The sequence below is a fragment of the Notothenia coriiceps genome, unplaced genomic scaffold (genome assembly GCF_000735185.1).
Source record: "Notothenia coriiceps isolate Sejong01 unplaced genomic scaffold, NC01 NC01_scaffold00035484, whole genome shotgun sequence".
Taxonomy (NCBI): domain Eukaryota; kingdom Metazoa; phylum Chordata; class Actinopteri; order Perciformes; family Nototheniidae; genus Notothenia; species Notothenia coriiceps.
Window position 1 is genome coordinate 279762 of NW_011368185.1, and position 16636 is coordinate 296397.

At 39.1% G+C, this 16636-nt stretch overlaps 1 protein-coding gene across 1 annotated transcript in view; it reads right to left on the minus strand.

The window, feature by feature from the left end:
- LOC104962996 (myotubularin-related protein 13-like) overlaps window positions 1–16636 on the minus strand; it is a 31560-nt gene that overhangs the window by 4217 nt on the left and 10707 nt on the right. The gene's annotated exons all lie outside the window — the stretch shown is intronic.

Sequence of the window (16636 nt, forward strand, 5' to 3'; positions counted from 1 at the left end):
TTATTCTAGTCGCTATTGCCGCACCACAAACAACGTCCTTCAGGCGCTGCCTTTTCATGAAAACGACATCATGTAGAGATATATAGTAAATAAAATTGTTGTAATCATGCGACAACTATCTTTAGTTTGTGCATTACTTATTCTGGGGGTGCCAAACTACTAACTCTATCCAACACCCGACAGAAAGTAAACTGTGTGTCTTGTTACAATATTATTTGTATGCTATGTATTGACATACAATTTACCTATATAGGCGGAAGAAAGTAAATAGAAAGGGTAAGGGTTCTGTTGTTATATGATTTCTTTACCGTATAAAGACCTGTACAAGCTTACCACTAATTAGTAACTAATTAATTAAAATTCCCTGGACACTAATTTAGACTAAATTTTTACAAAGCGGATGGAACCGGGCCAAACTGGGGGTCGGCGATTGATACTAACTATTCATATATTCTGATAGTCATGATGCCACATCCACAATAAGAGGGGAAAAAGGGGACAAAAGTTTTCAAAACCGTTTATGCTCTTCGGTATTTCCAGACAAGTGGCTACTGAAATCAATCTTACTAACTGCTGTCTGTGGAATTTACTCGGCGCGAGTTGGCGGACTTTATTTTGCTTACTTTAACATCATTTTTCATGGTGGGGCTAAGCCATTTCTTGGTATGGCTGTAGCCTACCCCATACCCTGGCGCTGCCACTGGTGGGATGTATGGGGCGGGCCATTCTGCACATGCGTTAAATATTTTGACGCAATTAATTCAAAAAATGAATTACCGCCGTTAACGTGATAATTTTGACAGCTATTGTTGTATGTTTTTGTTTCTGATATGTTCAATAAATTGACTAATAATATTTGAAAGAATCTGCACTGCAGTTTCTATAACTTTTGCAAAAGCAGGAAAATCCCTGCAGCTCTCTGCAAATGTTGTTTATCGTGTTGAATGTAACTGTGCACAACCGTCTGTAAACAGAGATATTAAACTTGTAAAATTATGTCATTTGCAATTCAGTCAAACACAGAATTTAGAGTGAATATAAACACATGACTAGTCCTAGGAGGCAGAATGGATAAAGATGTGACGTTTTAGATGTCGTTTTAGCAATTCGAACAAAGATGTGAAAACCAGTGGCAGAAACAAGCTGTATTGAACATTCGGCTTTATCATGACGGAAATCCACTGTGGTGCAAAGGTCAACACTATTATACAGGACACACACACTCTCAGCAGAGAGAAAGGACATCTCCTGTTCCTAAAAAAGATCGTAGTCAAGTGACAAAGGAACTCTGGGACACACTTGCTCTATTAATGTCAGAGGCGAGAAAACCCTCTGCATCCCATCATGTGCTGCACCCTGGTATGACTGACTCCCAACCAACTGCACTCTTCACCTCCTCAGCCACTGACACTGGATCTGCAGCCTGACCTGCTGAGCATCGTCACAGCAGAAGCGCAGCACCAATAAAAAGAAAAGAAACAAACTCCACACACAGAGGCTTTGCCTGATCAGAACATTGCTGCATTCTTACGCCGTGATGAGAGATTAATGCCCGGTCACGCTGCCGCAGGCCAGATATAACTGGAGCAGCATTACCGAAGATGACTCAGGAGAAATAGACAGACAGTCTCTTTAAAGTCAGCTTGGTCTTTCTGTTGTGTCAGTCATGTTTTATGCAGCTGAAACATGACTGGAAACAGGAATTCTTTGTTTTTATTATGACCCAAACATTAAAGTCCAGTACTTAGGGAATGCAAACCCATTTCAAAAGATCATAAAACCTTTAAAGTGTTCCCGCTACCACAATTGAGCTGAATCCCGCAAATCCTTTTGGAGAGGAGCTTACTTAATAATTTGGTTGGGTTAAAAACACCAATAAAATCAGCCACAAAGCTGTTCCATGTTTTCGCTCGACAGTAATAAAATGTGCGTAGACTTAGCAGTTTTACTCGGATCTGAGAAAGGATGATCTAAAGTGAAGGACAGGAAAACAGAACTCTATCCACACTCTCCTGACTATAATGTACAGCTTTCTGTTTGGTAAATGTTCATCAAATAAATAATATACCAAACAAAACACATACATACATAAAATGACAATCTCAAAATGTAAAGCAGATAATAGAAACACAAATTCTAAATCCACCTATATCCTCATCTAAACTTCTAGACAATAATAGTGACCGTAAGACGAAAACATGGAGCAATGGCTGAGGGCAAAAACAATGTGGACTGGAAAACTTTGCAACAGATGTGCAGTACACGTGCACTTCAATGTTCCTCTTCCTTGTCCCCATTCATGTGGATGAGACGCATGCCAGGAAGACAACACAATGACGGAGAGTGAGGTGTCAGGGAGCAGAGGAACCGGCTAAAAGGTGAGAAGGTCAATGGTGTGCCGCCTGCCCAGAGCTCCTAATTTATCAGGTCTGCAGGATGAGCGGCGGACAAAACAACAAGAGACGGCCGTCCAGTGGAGCGGTTTGGCGCACAAACACCCCCCCCTCCCCCACCTCATCCTCTCAACCATCTCCTTAGCTCAAGGTTACTGTGATGAATACAAGAAACAAAACTGTCAACAAAATAACCATAATAGTGCTGTAATCCAAATAACATTTAGTGGTTGCAGTGATTGAATGTACTGAGTCAAAGCGTGGCTCCGTCACTCGGCACTCGGCTGAGGTGGAATCTCCCCTAAAATCCCATTCCTCAACACCGCTTCCCCACTGTCACCAACACTTCTTGTTCCCCTTTGCTGGTCTGTTATGCAATACCTGACACATATGGTTCATTTTAGAGATAGATATTTTTAGATGACTATGATAGACCATAGTAATTTAAAAGAAAAGGTCTAGTGAAACAGGAAAGGGTTGAACATTTGCAAACTTCCCTATTCAAGATTTTGAGCCTCATAAATGCCACATGTGTAGGAAATGTAACACCTGATAAAGGACCTACTACAAGATGTATTTTTAGTTCAAACATTTGTTTTGGTCACGAAACGTCAAGATACAAACTGAGAAGGACAACTCCCCTGAACCCCCAACGTCCCTCAGGAAGATGTGTTCATTCCAGGCCGAATACTTGGGCTTATTTCAAAACACAGCATTGATTAAAAACATACGGACAGTTCGCCACATGCAACTTGGATAACAGAAATGCATAAAGAGGCCAATAAAAAGGACCCTCCAGAGAATGGGACATTCCTTTTCTAAAATCTATCCTGTCACATTCATTCTCTCAGCTTTAACCCTTACATTTAACCCAGAGCGTCAATGTGATGTTCACGGCCGTCCCAAACATCAAATGGATTTTTATTATGTCTTTGTTTTATGAAAAGTAGGTTCACAAACACCATACCTTCCAAATTGGATAATAGTTAGGTAAGGATCTGGTGTGGAATACAAGAGTATAACAATTCCCTTTAAGAATCCAAGGAAAAGTCCATGGATTTTCCCAGCACTGTCAACAGCTTTCTTGAGGTAACACTGATATTAAAAACACTTGTATATAATAAAAACAAGCCAAATCCAATAAATTACTGGAGTGGTAATATAAACTGTGTAAAGATTATTGAAGGACACGGTCTGTCATGTGTGAATTTACATGCTTATATAACTGCGTTAATCATAGCCTGAGAGTTTAACAACAACATTTTTTTTTAAATGATAAAAGTATTAACTACAGAGTTTCACAATTCATGCGAGGTGAGTTATATTAAACTGGAATTCTGGCAAGAAGGCGCAGTAGGCTTTGCAAAGTAAGCCATTATGAATTTAGCTAAAGTAGATAAGTGACAATGACTATTGAGAATAACACGTCATGTTACACGAAGAGAAATACACTTTGTAAGATCTTACACTGTGACAAGTGGAATAACAAGTTCAAGCAAGTGTCCAAAGGAATGTAAAGCAGGGGTTTTCAAGTTGTGGGAAGGTGAGCCTCCCCTCAGAGAACATAAGAACAGCCCCGCCCCCCCTCCCAATTATTATTGCTATTATTATTATTATTATTATTGTTGTTGTTGCTACAATGCAGGGGTATTATTATCCAGTGGAATGCCCTTACCTACTAGCCTAGTTAAATCAAAGTGGTTACCGGTACTTTTTTTTGGCTGGGCAGTGTAGTTTTACACACCGTCTTATTTGACTTTCTCAGGACTTAAACATTTTTTTTGGGGGAAGACCCCCACAAAGAAAAACATATATTTACACACGTAAGGTCCGAGGTCATCATCTTAACAGTTTGTTATGCTCATCGTGTCATCCGTGATCAGAGCATCAAGTTGGCATGCCTATTACAGCTGAATGCCGCGATTACGATCTTGTTCAGCAAAACGCTTCACAAACTTATTAAGATCTAAAGCTTTAGTGCGTTTTGATTCAATGCTGAGTACAGCTACACTGACAGTCTCTTCTCTGTCATTGTAGACCGCAAATACCTCATTCCTTCTGTGTAGCCTACTTGGTCCGAATGCGCCGTCCCCTTCAAATGAAATCACCGCCAATCACATTTCCTCGCTCGCGCCAGGGCCGGGGGAGGGGTTACAAGGCGGCTCGCGTCTTGTGCTGCCTTCACTTGCACTCGGACATTAGAGACTTTCTCTCATAAATGTCCGATGAGCCACAACTTTTATTTCAAAACAAAGCTGATGTTTTCTGCCAGACGCTGTCTCCTCATTCATTTTCGGTAACTTCATTAAAAATCGATCCATGTTGCCGCTCGCATAAAGTTAGCTGAAGTTAACTAGCTAGACTTCACTGTTTCTCGTTATTTTTTTCTTACGCTGCGCCTCCCCTGAAGCTCTCTGGTGCCCCCCATGGGAGGCGTGCCTCACACTTTGAAAACCGCTGATGTAAAGAATAACAGGCCAGGTACTATTTCTCCAACAGACCTTTTTCTGATCTTGGAAAACGAAACACACACTTAGTGGTTGCATCCTTCCTCTAACATTTAAAAAGGCATGAAAGTGAAGGATGGAGACTTTGAGCAAAACTGGTAGTTTGACTCAACAACACCAGTTAATAACTGTTTGCTAGACTAAATATTATTAAATAAAACAATCAACGCTTTGTCAGAATTTAATTAATATGCCAAGAATATACACCTAAATAACAACTACAAAAGTTAATCCAATTGAAATACAGTCATCACTTTTGAAGGATAAACAGCAAGCAAATTGAAGTGGTAATGAATCCAATGGTACAATTAACTTTTTTTCCATTAGTGCAGCTTATATAATTGACCCCTTAACAGTATTACCGTACCATTATCTTTGTCTGTGCTTGTGCCTCTCCTAATAACTACGTTTTTGAAAAGGCGATGAGCTCTGACGGCTTTAAGTGTGCCCTTTTGCACTACAATAAGTACCATGACGCCTCCCGGGACCTGCTGCAGGGTCACATCTGGCCTCCAACCCTAGACACCCTGCAGCTCGACCTTCACCTGCTTCTGCATGTCTGTGGAGCTGTACTCCTGCAGCTCAGAGAACAATGAGAGGTACCTAGCGCTGAGTGCAGACTGAATGCAGTGCAGGTCAGAACCTTGGGGGGTAAGCGGCATTCCTGTCTGCTACAGTTAATATATAAACAGAGGGGGCGCCAGAAAATTCAGAAATTGTTTAATTTAACACATTGGCTCTATTTACAGATATATTAAGTTTAATATGCATTATACACTTGGTCCAAGTTATTTTTAATGCAGTATTCTGGTTATTGAAAGGAATGGAAATTTGAATCCTCTTTTTAGTGTCACACATTCACAGCAAAGTGAAATGTAGGCTCTGCATTTAACACACCCAAAGAGCAGTGGGAAGCTTTAATATATATACAGTGCTCTGGTTGCAGTGTGTTGGTCAAGTGCCTTGTTCAAGGGTCCCGTTGGCAGTGCCCAGGACAGGACATTTTGACCCTTCATTTAACTTAAAGGTGACCTATCATGCAGAATGCACTTTTGTACGTCTTTTATTCATGAATATGTGTCCCCGGTGTTCCAGGGAACTCACCAAGTGTCAGAAAACACAACCCTCTCTATTTTCCTCCATACCCAAATCTCTTAAAAAGGGGCTGCAACGGATCTGATACAGACTGATCCAGATTTGAACACTTCTGTGACGTCACAGAAGTGGCGTTACGGCTATTGGGCCAACTCCACCAATCAGGAGGAGACAGCCACGGACATTGCCTTTCGAAAGCGCTGGAGACGCTGTAGTACATATGCCTGGCCTGTAGATGGTGCTGTTCTCACAGAATCAGCCCATGCAAAGACAGTGTTAAATTGAGCGAAATGAGGAATGGCTAAAATGCATGATCTGTTTGGTATTTTGAAAAATAAAAAGTATAAATATGCCTTATATAGGTATGGTCCTACACTATATTATTCAAATATAGCATGATAGGTCCACTTTAAAGGTCACCTATTATGTAAAATCCACTTTTTCTTTATACATCAACATGTGTCCCCTCTGTGTAAAGAGATTCTGAACGTTTCAAGAAAAAAGATTCACCCACTTGTTGTCCTGATCCATTTATATAAAAACCTCTCTGAAAACGAGCTGATCAGATTTTGGCCACTTTATGATGTCATAACGATTTTTTGGCTTGTGTAGCCATTAGCCAATAACCAACCAAGGTAACGCCCGCCCACCTCAGAGACATGTTTTGTATACATCTGAGACCTATTATATATTGATGAAAAACAGTATAATCGAGGACCTTTAACACAATAATAAAGGGCAGTACTTGGTCTGTTTGGGGACTTGAACATCACTATCGACTGAGCTCCTGCCATTGTTTTTATTTATCTTTTACCACATTGTGACAATTTGTTTTACTTTTATCAGCTGACGGAAGGTAAACATGGTTGTTATTTTCATCTATTCTGTTAGAAGTAAACACATTTCTGAGCACATGGCGTGAAGAATGAAAGAACAAGGTAAACAGCTTTGTCCTGAGGTTGTAGATCAGTACAAAGCCCTGGCCTTTAGAGAACAGTCAGATAATAACTGGTAATGACCTGGCTGTGCAACAGGTGCTTCCTCTGCCACATTGTGGGGGCCCTTGATCAGTTACAGTATTCAGTTCAGGTTTCAGTCTCACTTTTGCCCTTAACAAGCTCAGTTCAAACCACAATAAGGTTTGTTCCTCTACTGAAAATAGGCTAATGCAGTGTGAGGAGTAAATGTCGGTAAGTGCAGTACGTGTCAGTGTGTTGAGAGAGTGTGTTAATGCAGAGGAAAACACTAACCGAAAGCTTCACGCCCTTAACCCTCAAACAATTGTCTGTGATGAGACACTTTGTTTATTCAGTAATGAATATGTTAACTTAAGATTGCCTGCTTGTCCACACAGTAAGCTCTTTGATGGTAACATGTCTTAATATGCAACATCCTCATGGCAACAACTTCTTTAAAGATTTACAGAGGACATTTGAAAACTATCAAAGTAAAACGATGCAGCTGGACCTCTTTGTGGGCCACTCTGAGCAACTATATTTCTTTTATTTTTTCAGGGGCTCTATAGTAACATTGCTTGTCCTTAAAAATATGTCAAAGTTAGAAGAAAAAGAGAAGTGGTTACTTACATGTATACTGTGAATGGTTCCTACTCAACTGTTATTTCTCATAAATTAACACAGATGTACATCACATCACATTTCAATCTGTAACTGGTTACCCATAACCATATCACTCTTTTTTTTAAATGTATAATTTTAAATATATACATCCATTTGTTTCTTTAGTGGTAAATAGTGTAAGACTCCACAGAACACATCCGTCCTCCAGAGGTCATAAAGCTCCTCAAAAACTAAAAAAGTATAGGGTTTGACAAGTAACCAACACTGACCAATACTGCCATCTAAAGAGACACTCACTCTTACTATCATGGGTACAAATGTCAATGGATTACAGCAATGTAATGTATAACAGCATCATAGAAATATGCTGTCTGTGGCTAACACGGCTTTAACAAATCTGACTATTTCCCAACTTCAAACCTCCAGCTCATATCAATAAAGTACTTATTGTTAGGTGAGGATTAGCAAGTTCAGCATTCAGCATGCAGTTTAGACCATATTTCACGAATGCCAACATAAATGGGAAAGATTACATTTGAGATTTATTACATGGAGATAATTAGTATTTGCATTACTACTTATATATACTGTATGTATGTAGGTGTAAGAAGTCTCTGGCCCTGGTGTCAGTAGCAGTCCTTCACTTTATATGAGAAACATTGGCTTTCATCAGTAGCCGGCTAGAGGGATGTCTGGAAGCAGCCAGTTCTCTAAATGGGAGGAAGGAAATGTACAGGAGAGCATCCCAAAACCTGCTATTGGACGTGTTCCCATATACCGGCAATGGTTCACAACTACATATTTTTGCATAACTCCTGGATGGCCACAGTATAACTTATCATCGCACCTTTGGTGTTTTGTTTCTTTGTACTCTCAAGAGTTTGGTCTAACAGGAAATAACATTATTTGTGTGTATATGAGAGAATAACAAGGGAAAAACATTTAATCCCCCCCAGAAAACGACATATAAACAACAAACCATAAACAAAAAAAGCTTCTAATGTACTTCATCTAAAAGTGTGAATATGTAGCTTAATGCAGCTTCATTTCATCCAGTGAATTCCCATTTCCTGGTGAGCTCTCAGTGCTTTTCAGTGTGGAAAGTCCTGCTGGCTTGACATCTCCAGCTTTGTTTCTTGATGTGTTTAGCTCCACTGGCACACAAGCATTGATTACTCATGTGTGGATCTTCCTGACAAACACATGATCACATTCTCCACCCCCCAGGCTGGGACGGCATCCTGCTGGAATGCACTGTTTAGATGTTCCCTTATAGTTTAACAAACATCATAAGAACGACGTGCAGTGTGACATGTCAAGTCATGGTCGCTTGGGTTAATCCATCAAGTGATATAATTAGGCAACATTCTTTCATCCGTTTGTCGTTTGGCCCAGAGCCTCGCACTGAGTAATCAAGAATGCTGATTATGAACACTGCAGTTAAGCTTTGTCATGATTTGCTTTTTCAACCTGTTCCGAGAACAAGGTCAGATGAATGACTCCTCGCAGCAACAAGTGATATTCTTTCTCAAGTGAACTGAAACTGAACTAGGTCCAGAGGCTAAGGTCATACTGGAGCCCTGAAATATTCTAGTTTTGAGACAATACGTCTTGAAAAAATTCCTATTTAAATTTTCAGCAGTCATGTTGACTACCTACATAACACCAACGGTTTACACATTTTTTGAATAACTCAGACATCCTTCCCGGAAGTGCTCAGCCACGTTCCGCATTACAGGAATTGGGGGAAAATGGAGGAGTTCAAGAAGTCACATTTCCAGACAAGAGAAATTTCACAAATGTTTAGAGTCGGGTCAAGTCGGGTGAAATTCTTTTATCAGAGGAAGTTGGGACCCAAGAGGACATTTTTGAAAAACAACTATTTGGTCAGAGAGAAACAAGGAGTATTATACAGTATCAGATGTTACAATTACAGTATATGAAATTGAATTATTTTTCTTTATGTACTGCAGGCAAACTATGCCTACTATAAACTGAACAAACTTTAGACTATCCTCGGGTTAGCATGGTGCAAATGTGATTTATTTCTACCTGCTGTGTTTGATTGGATGGTGAATGGGCGTTTCCATTGCTGTTCAAAAGTTTGAATTGGAAGAGGCAATTAACAAAAGCCAACAAACTTCATCAGGAAATAGATGATGTCAACATTCACATTGGCATCATACATATATTGCTGCAATCGTTAGTTTTCTGACTTATCAAATGCACATTGAAGATTAAATGGATAATTACGCTTGGAAGTCATATAAAAAACGCTTTAACTCGGGTGTAGCCGACTGCTAACTGACTAGCTACACAGCTAAAGTAGGAAAAGGGAAAATGTGAGAAAATCCATGAAAAGTAGCCTTTGGGTTTTCTTTTTTAACAGTATCTACACATTTTTTACCGTAGTGAGACATATCCCTATACAAATGATAGATTGTGCCCATGTTGTCAGCGTGGTTTTGGAAGATTGTTTTAAAAACTTGATTTGGGTTAACCACCGACCACCATCTTTGGCAGATGTCGATGTCTGACAATTCTAATTTGGGTGAAAAGCGGAGAGTCTCAGATGAACTCTGGACGGATGAGAGAGCAGTAAGTAAGGTATCTAATGAAACACTCAAAAACATCACCCTCTTCTTTTACAGAGCACCAAGACATCTATTGTAAACTAAGTATTTTGTGAAAAAGTTTCAAAAAAAGTTACATTTTAAATGTCTTTTAATCAAAAAGGGAAGAGGGAAGCAAGCAGTGGCTATTATTAGAGAAGGGCACTTAGGGCACTTCCATATTTGCGTTCGTTTTTGGCCATTGTGGTGTCTACATGTCTAAATGTCTTTCTCTCAGTAACAATTATGTTTATCAGTATATATTTGAGCATGCTGTGGGACAAAAAAGCAAATGACCGGTCTGGTATGCGGTCAGAGAAACAACTCTGCCTGCCGAGCTGACTGAGTGGAACAGAAAACCCACACCGCATACTGTGTGTCGGACTGGAGCAGCACAGGATTACTATTGTTCAGCGGGGCAGCGTCTCGCCCACAGCCACAACATGTGAGAAAGAGATAGTCTGATTATTAGGATGAGCCTCCCACTGTTTTCACTGTCACATGATTGTAAATGCTACAAGCCTGGTGAGGTGACTTGGTGACCTACAGTACAAGGTGAGGTCAGGTCGACTTCAAACTTCGGACACCCCTAAACATAATGCTTCGGGGCACGGCTGTTGCTGGTATAGATGCATACAAAAAGCAGCAAATCCTCAAGTGGCAGAGATAGAACCAGCAAATATAAAATGCACAACCCTTAGCTTTCGTCAAAGTGTTTTGTGTCATTAAAGCAGCTTCCCATCTTTAACTTCCTGTCTAGATACATGGCATCTTACTGTACACTGTGCACTTGTCTTTAACACTTTAGCGAAGCTGATCCCAGCTGATTGTAATGTAGCAACTGAAATCCATTTCACATTTTTAAGGCCGTAGGCTTTGAACACAGAGTTGCTAACCTGCTGAGGAACATGACTATAGTGGAGACAGCAGTAATGGGTCTGCTGACTGTCTGCAGGCTACTTGTAATGGTCTGACCCTCATGTGCACACTGGACCTTTCTTTTGAATGTGTGTAACCTCTCGGGCATTGACGTCAAGGCATATATTTTCACCCAACACACAAACAAACATATATATACGTACAGACTGAAGGCCAAGCCAAGCATAAACATAAACAGCTATCAATTTCTGTTTGTAAATATGTCTGTTGGAACACAATTCAACAAAATATTTTCTGGCATAGATTTGACCCATATTGCTCCAACTGTGTATAAATAAGAAGCATGAAGGTTTCATTGAGGGGAAGTTGACGGTCAAATGTGTTATTCAGCTTGCTGGTAAGCATTGTGAAAAAGCTTAAACAAAAAACCTGGTGTTTGTTTCTATAAACCGCAACCAACACTGGAATTACGCTGGATAGATTCAAAAACCTTATGTTCATCTGGTTGTCTTAGAATGTGGACTTTATACTTGCAATGCAATTTATAACCCCCATTAAATAGGAAGGAGCATAATCCTTGAAACAAACGCTCGAGAGATTAAGTAATAACAAAGGATGAGTCTACAACTCACAAAGCTACATTTGACACCAATACAAACAGCGGATGTTATGAACAGTCACATACTTAAAGCATTAAACAGATGGTGTTGTAATTAAACAAGCAGACTCTGCAATTAAACAGTGAACACTAAAGCAATTCCAGGAATTCCTTTGCCATTTGTGTGGCACATTTAATGGCTTTGCTAGCTCAATAACGTAGGCTTAAAGCTAAAAGTCTAAAGTAAAACGAGCATGACCGGTCAGTGTTAACTCAAGGCATTGGTGGGCTAGTTGCAAACTATAAAACTTTTGTTGTAAGGCAAAAAAAGCAGACACAACTGCCCATGCAATTAAACCAAAATTAAAACTCTCCTCACTACAGAAAGAGAGATCACCATACTATTTTTAACTATTGTACTCTTGAGTACAATAAGCTAAGAAAATAATAATAAAATACAAACAGCCTCAATAACTCTGATTCATGTTTAGGTCAACCTTTTTGTCTTTGTCGTTAATCATTTTAGAAAACCAGAGCTCAGCTACTTTTGTCTGTCACATAAACCGTGTCCTGCTGCGAGTCATAGGAAAAACTGAAATAACTAAAAAGAACAATACAAGACGGAATAAAGGGAAACCTTGCACAGGATTAGGGAGTAAGTACCATTCTCTAACCATAGTTTGGAATATTTTACTTCCATTTAGTTGGCAACCTTTAATTTTTTTAAATAACTTCCTTTCTGAAATGTGTCTTATCTATATATAAAAAATTAGTGAGTATATAAAACTCTCTTGCTTGGTACTGATGTTGCTGCGACAGAGAGATATGCTTTGGCCATGGGTGACAGCAGTGGGTAAAACTGTGCATTGTCTCTCCACCACTTCAAAAACAATACCGTTTTTGCCAAGAAGGTGAGGCTTATTGACAGGGCGAGATATAAATATACTGTTAGTACTTGTCAATGTCTCTAGGTATGTACATGTGGCCCTGTAAATACGATGTCCTTTTATGTTATACTTGCTGCCATGTTAGACAGGTCTCCCTTGAAAAAGAGATCAATGATCTCAATGAGACCATCTGGTTGAATAAAGGTTTAAAAAAAAATAAAAAATTCAAAAATATATATATATATATATATATTAAAAAAAGAAAATGTAAATCGCGGTAGATTTTGTCAGTCTCACGACGGTATTGAGACATTTATTTACCGCGATATTCGATATATCGTTACATCCCTAGTACTATCTAAAGTGCCGCTGTCTGTTTACAGTATATCACGAGGACTGTGTCTTGATACTGGGGGAGAGGTGATGGAAATATACTGGGGGCAAAACTTACTGACCTCCATCTACATTTACAGACCTGGCTCATCCATAACAGATGAGGATTTGAGCTGGTTCCTATCATCATCACTTGCCTGAAAAGATTAGAAACACATTTTTCCTGGCACAAGTTGTAAACGCTTTTTCTTGGTGCATTCCTCATCTGTGGTTATTTAGTTTGCTGGGGGCCTGTTGTGACCGCAAAATGCTTTTCGTGCTCAGCTTCATCCACTGTTTTCTACAGATGTGTGGCTTAGTGTTTGTAAATGAGTCATTTTATTTTTCATGGAGTAGAGAAAATCTGCAAATAATAATGGTTTACATACCAGAGCAAGACAAAGCCGAAATGCTAATTGCTTAGTGGGTCTGTTAAACACTATGGTGTATCTTCATTAAAGCTTCAAAGCTGGAATTTCAGTCATTTGGCTATAGACCAAAGTTAGTCACACAGCATAGTAGGAAAGCAAAAATGTCAAGAACAACCCCCTCTTTCCTGTCCTTGCTCAGTCTTCTGGGTGCTTTATCATAGAGAAAACTCAATGTTATCCAATATTCTATTCTGTCCATATAGTTGTATCTCAGAGGAACAGTTTTAACAAATATGTGGGGTTTTGGCCAAAAAACACGTAGCATTGAATGCATCCTCTCGTTTCAACTTAGTTTTACTGTTTCAATGAGAACCATCATGCATTGTGCTTTCTCTGTACTCTTGGGATTGCAGCATGTCTCAATTTCATTCTAGGCTGACACATAATGATGAAGCTCTAACTTCAGTGGGATGGAATACAAAGAATGCACACACTCACACACACCCACACAGGCAGAAAAAAAAAAGCTATGCAGGACATAAATGACATCTGGAAACACTAACCTAATAGAATTAGCAAAACTTGTGGTGGTGTTTCTATATTTAAACTCTATAAAACCACAACAGGATACTTGAGGGATGATGCTGAGAGAGTACAGCCACCATGGCTCATCCTTCAGAGTCACTGCAAGATCAAAGATCAACGCTAGGGTTTCCGCCTCATATCAACAACACATTCAATCTCCAAAACTCTAGACAACAGTTTATCTAGACAGGATATACTTAGATTTTTTATTTAAGCATTCACAAGTACAGTTTGTTGGCTTTGCGGTACACTATGTTATACATTCTATAGAAATACTGCTCATCTCTAAAAGTCTAAAAGACACTCTTGACTCTTGCGTCGTCATACAGAAGAATTGCCTTATTAATACCACAAACAAGGGTCATTGTATAATAGTCGTTTTTGGACTGTTTCTGCACCAGGCAAAATCATTCGGCTACATTTAGAATTACACTTGGCCATCCTTAACACTAGAACCGCCAGGGGTCGCTTTATACCTAAAACCGCTAACGGGTAAAATTGACCCGCCATTAGAATGCATTGATTTTCAAGGTACAATGTTCTTTTATTTATCATACTAGAACACAGAGTTAACAGTGAGTTTTGATCGCACAGGGATGAAACGTATACCAATAGAATCTGTGGACTCTCAGCTTTCATAGTATATCTAGTTTGTGCAGATAGCATCAAGTATGAAATATCGCTAATGTGAGTTATGTGCAAAGTGTCTCTCTATCTATCTATCTATCTATCTATTTATCTATCTATAAGGAACCACAGTAAACAACAGGCGTTGCTATAGCAACACGTCATGTTTATGTCTACGCGCGAGTCAATAGTGGGAAAATCACTGCATTTTCTCCAAGGTAAATATTACCCCGCCGGCGCTGATGGGTATAAATGGCAATATTGTTAGCAATTTTTTCAATCTGACTTCATATTGACAATTTTTAACAACAGAGGGTGCTACATACACACTTTCAGGAAAAGTCACAGACTGGGAGATTTGAATATTTTGTTGAAAAAAAGTTACATGCAATCAAGAAACAGCTGCGGGTAAAATTGACTCGTTGGCGGTTCTAGTGTTAATCAGTTATAAAAAAGGCAAACAAAACCTTATACAGAATTCATTAAAAAAAACATATTTCCAAACCATGTTAAATGGTTTAATGTTAAACTTCTACATTTGCAAATACTGAAATGTAGATTATATTTGTCTTTTCTTTAAAGTATCCTGTCTTTGTGAAACAATTACCGTACCTCATATGAGATGTTGAGGATTGTCTGTTATTTAGATCAACTCTTCACACTTATCTTGGCTTAGATATCTGACCCATATTATGCAAAAAGTTGGCCTCTACACCTGCTTGTGCTCTGCATCACTTGGCCCCCAAATATCTACCTATGAACTTCACCAAACACAAAACATACCGTCAACTGCAAAAAAGAAGATGTGCATTTGTTTTGGCAACGCATTTACAATCCTCTACAGCTACAGTATGGATGCTGTAAATATTCCCTGTTTGCGGATTTTTGAGTGTCATTTTTAGTGCTGTATTTAGAAGAGCAGAATGTAAATGTAATTCTACAGAAGTATGTGCTGGATAGGACTTCCAAAGGTTCAAGCACTGTGTTGGGATCTCAAGTCACTCTGCTGTTTTCTCTTCTTGTCATTTGCCAAAACCCTTCTGCTTAGTCATTAAAAGCTTATCTGCGGAAGCCAACATAAATTAATAAAAACAGATACAACACAGGCGCTAATGTTCTGTGCAGTATGACACTGTTAACTGCTAATGTTGCCCAAGAGATTGACAGTTTTTCCCAGTCCTGATAAGCAAATATTTGGCCATCCATTGCACTGTCCATATAAGGCCAAAAGACCCCATGGGGTCGCCCTCCAGGCAGCAAGAGAAGCAAATATTCCCTTAATACTCCTGAAGAGGAAGATAAGAGACCAGATAGTACGCTCAATGTGACATAAAAAAAGATTCTGTGGACGAGGGTCCCCAATTAGGGAAGATGTAAAGTATTTAAAACAAACCTTTGAGTAAACAATCATTATGCATTTATCTGAAACAGGAAATGCCAATATCTGCTGGGGCAAATGGGTTTAAAAACATGAACATTCCCGGGGGAATAATCTGTCATTTTGTCACCAACACTGAAAAAGCCAGCCATTTTTCTGAGACAAATATTTCCTATTTTACGCAAAAAACATTCTCAAATAACATATCAGGAAGCTGGTGATGGGTAAGGGAATAACATAGACTAGGAAACTCACTCACTAACCAGAAAAACACTGTACAACCTGGGCACATCAAAAATTAACTTGTTCCAGAGATGTTGTCTGCCCTCCTGTTATGAAAAAGGATGTTTGGGTGATGTGATATCGGTCAATACAGCCACAGAAAGGCCAAAGATACAATAATGTTTCAACCTGTCAAACGCCAGTCTGTCAATAATACTTAGAGTTTTGGAATTTTAACCAATCAAATAATGCAAAAAGATAGGCAGGTTAAATATTACAAAGATCTTAATTAAATGATTTAAATGTAGTACTTTTGTAAGGAGAGGCAAAAAAGTTCTTAGTAATTATGAATGATTGACCGATCCACTTTTTATAACGAGGAAGTAATGATGTTTGTATTTCTCATTTGATAAAAGGCTGTAACACTGTCAGGTAAAAACCCCTGGTATTCTGAACCAGTCTGAATCATATCCAACATGTTACAACTATATTTTGATTAAAAGCATTTTAATGTCACCTGACAGCAACAT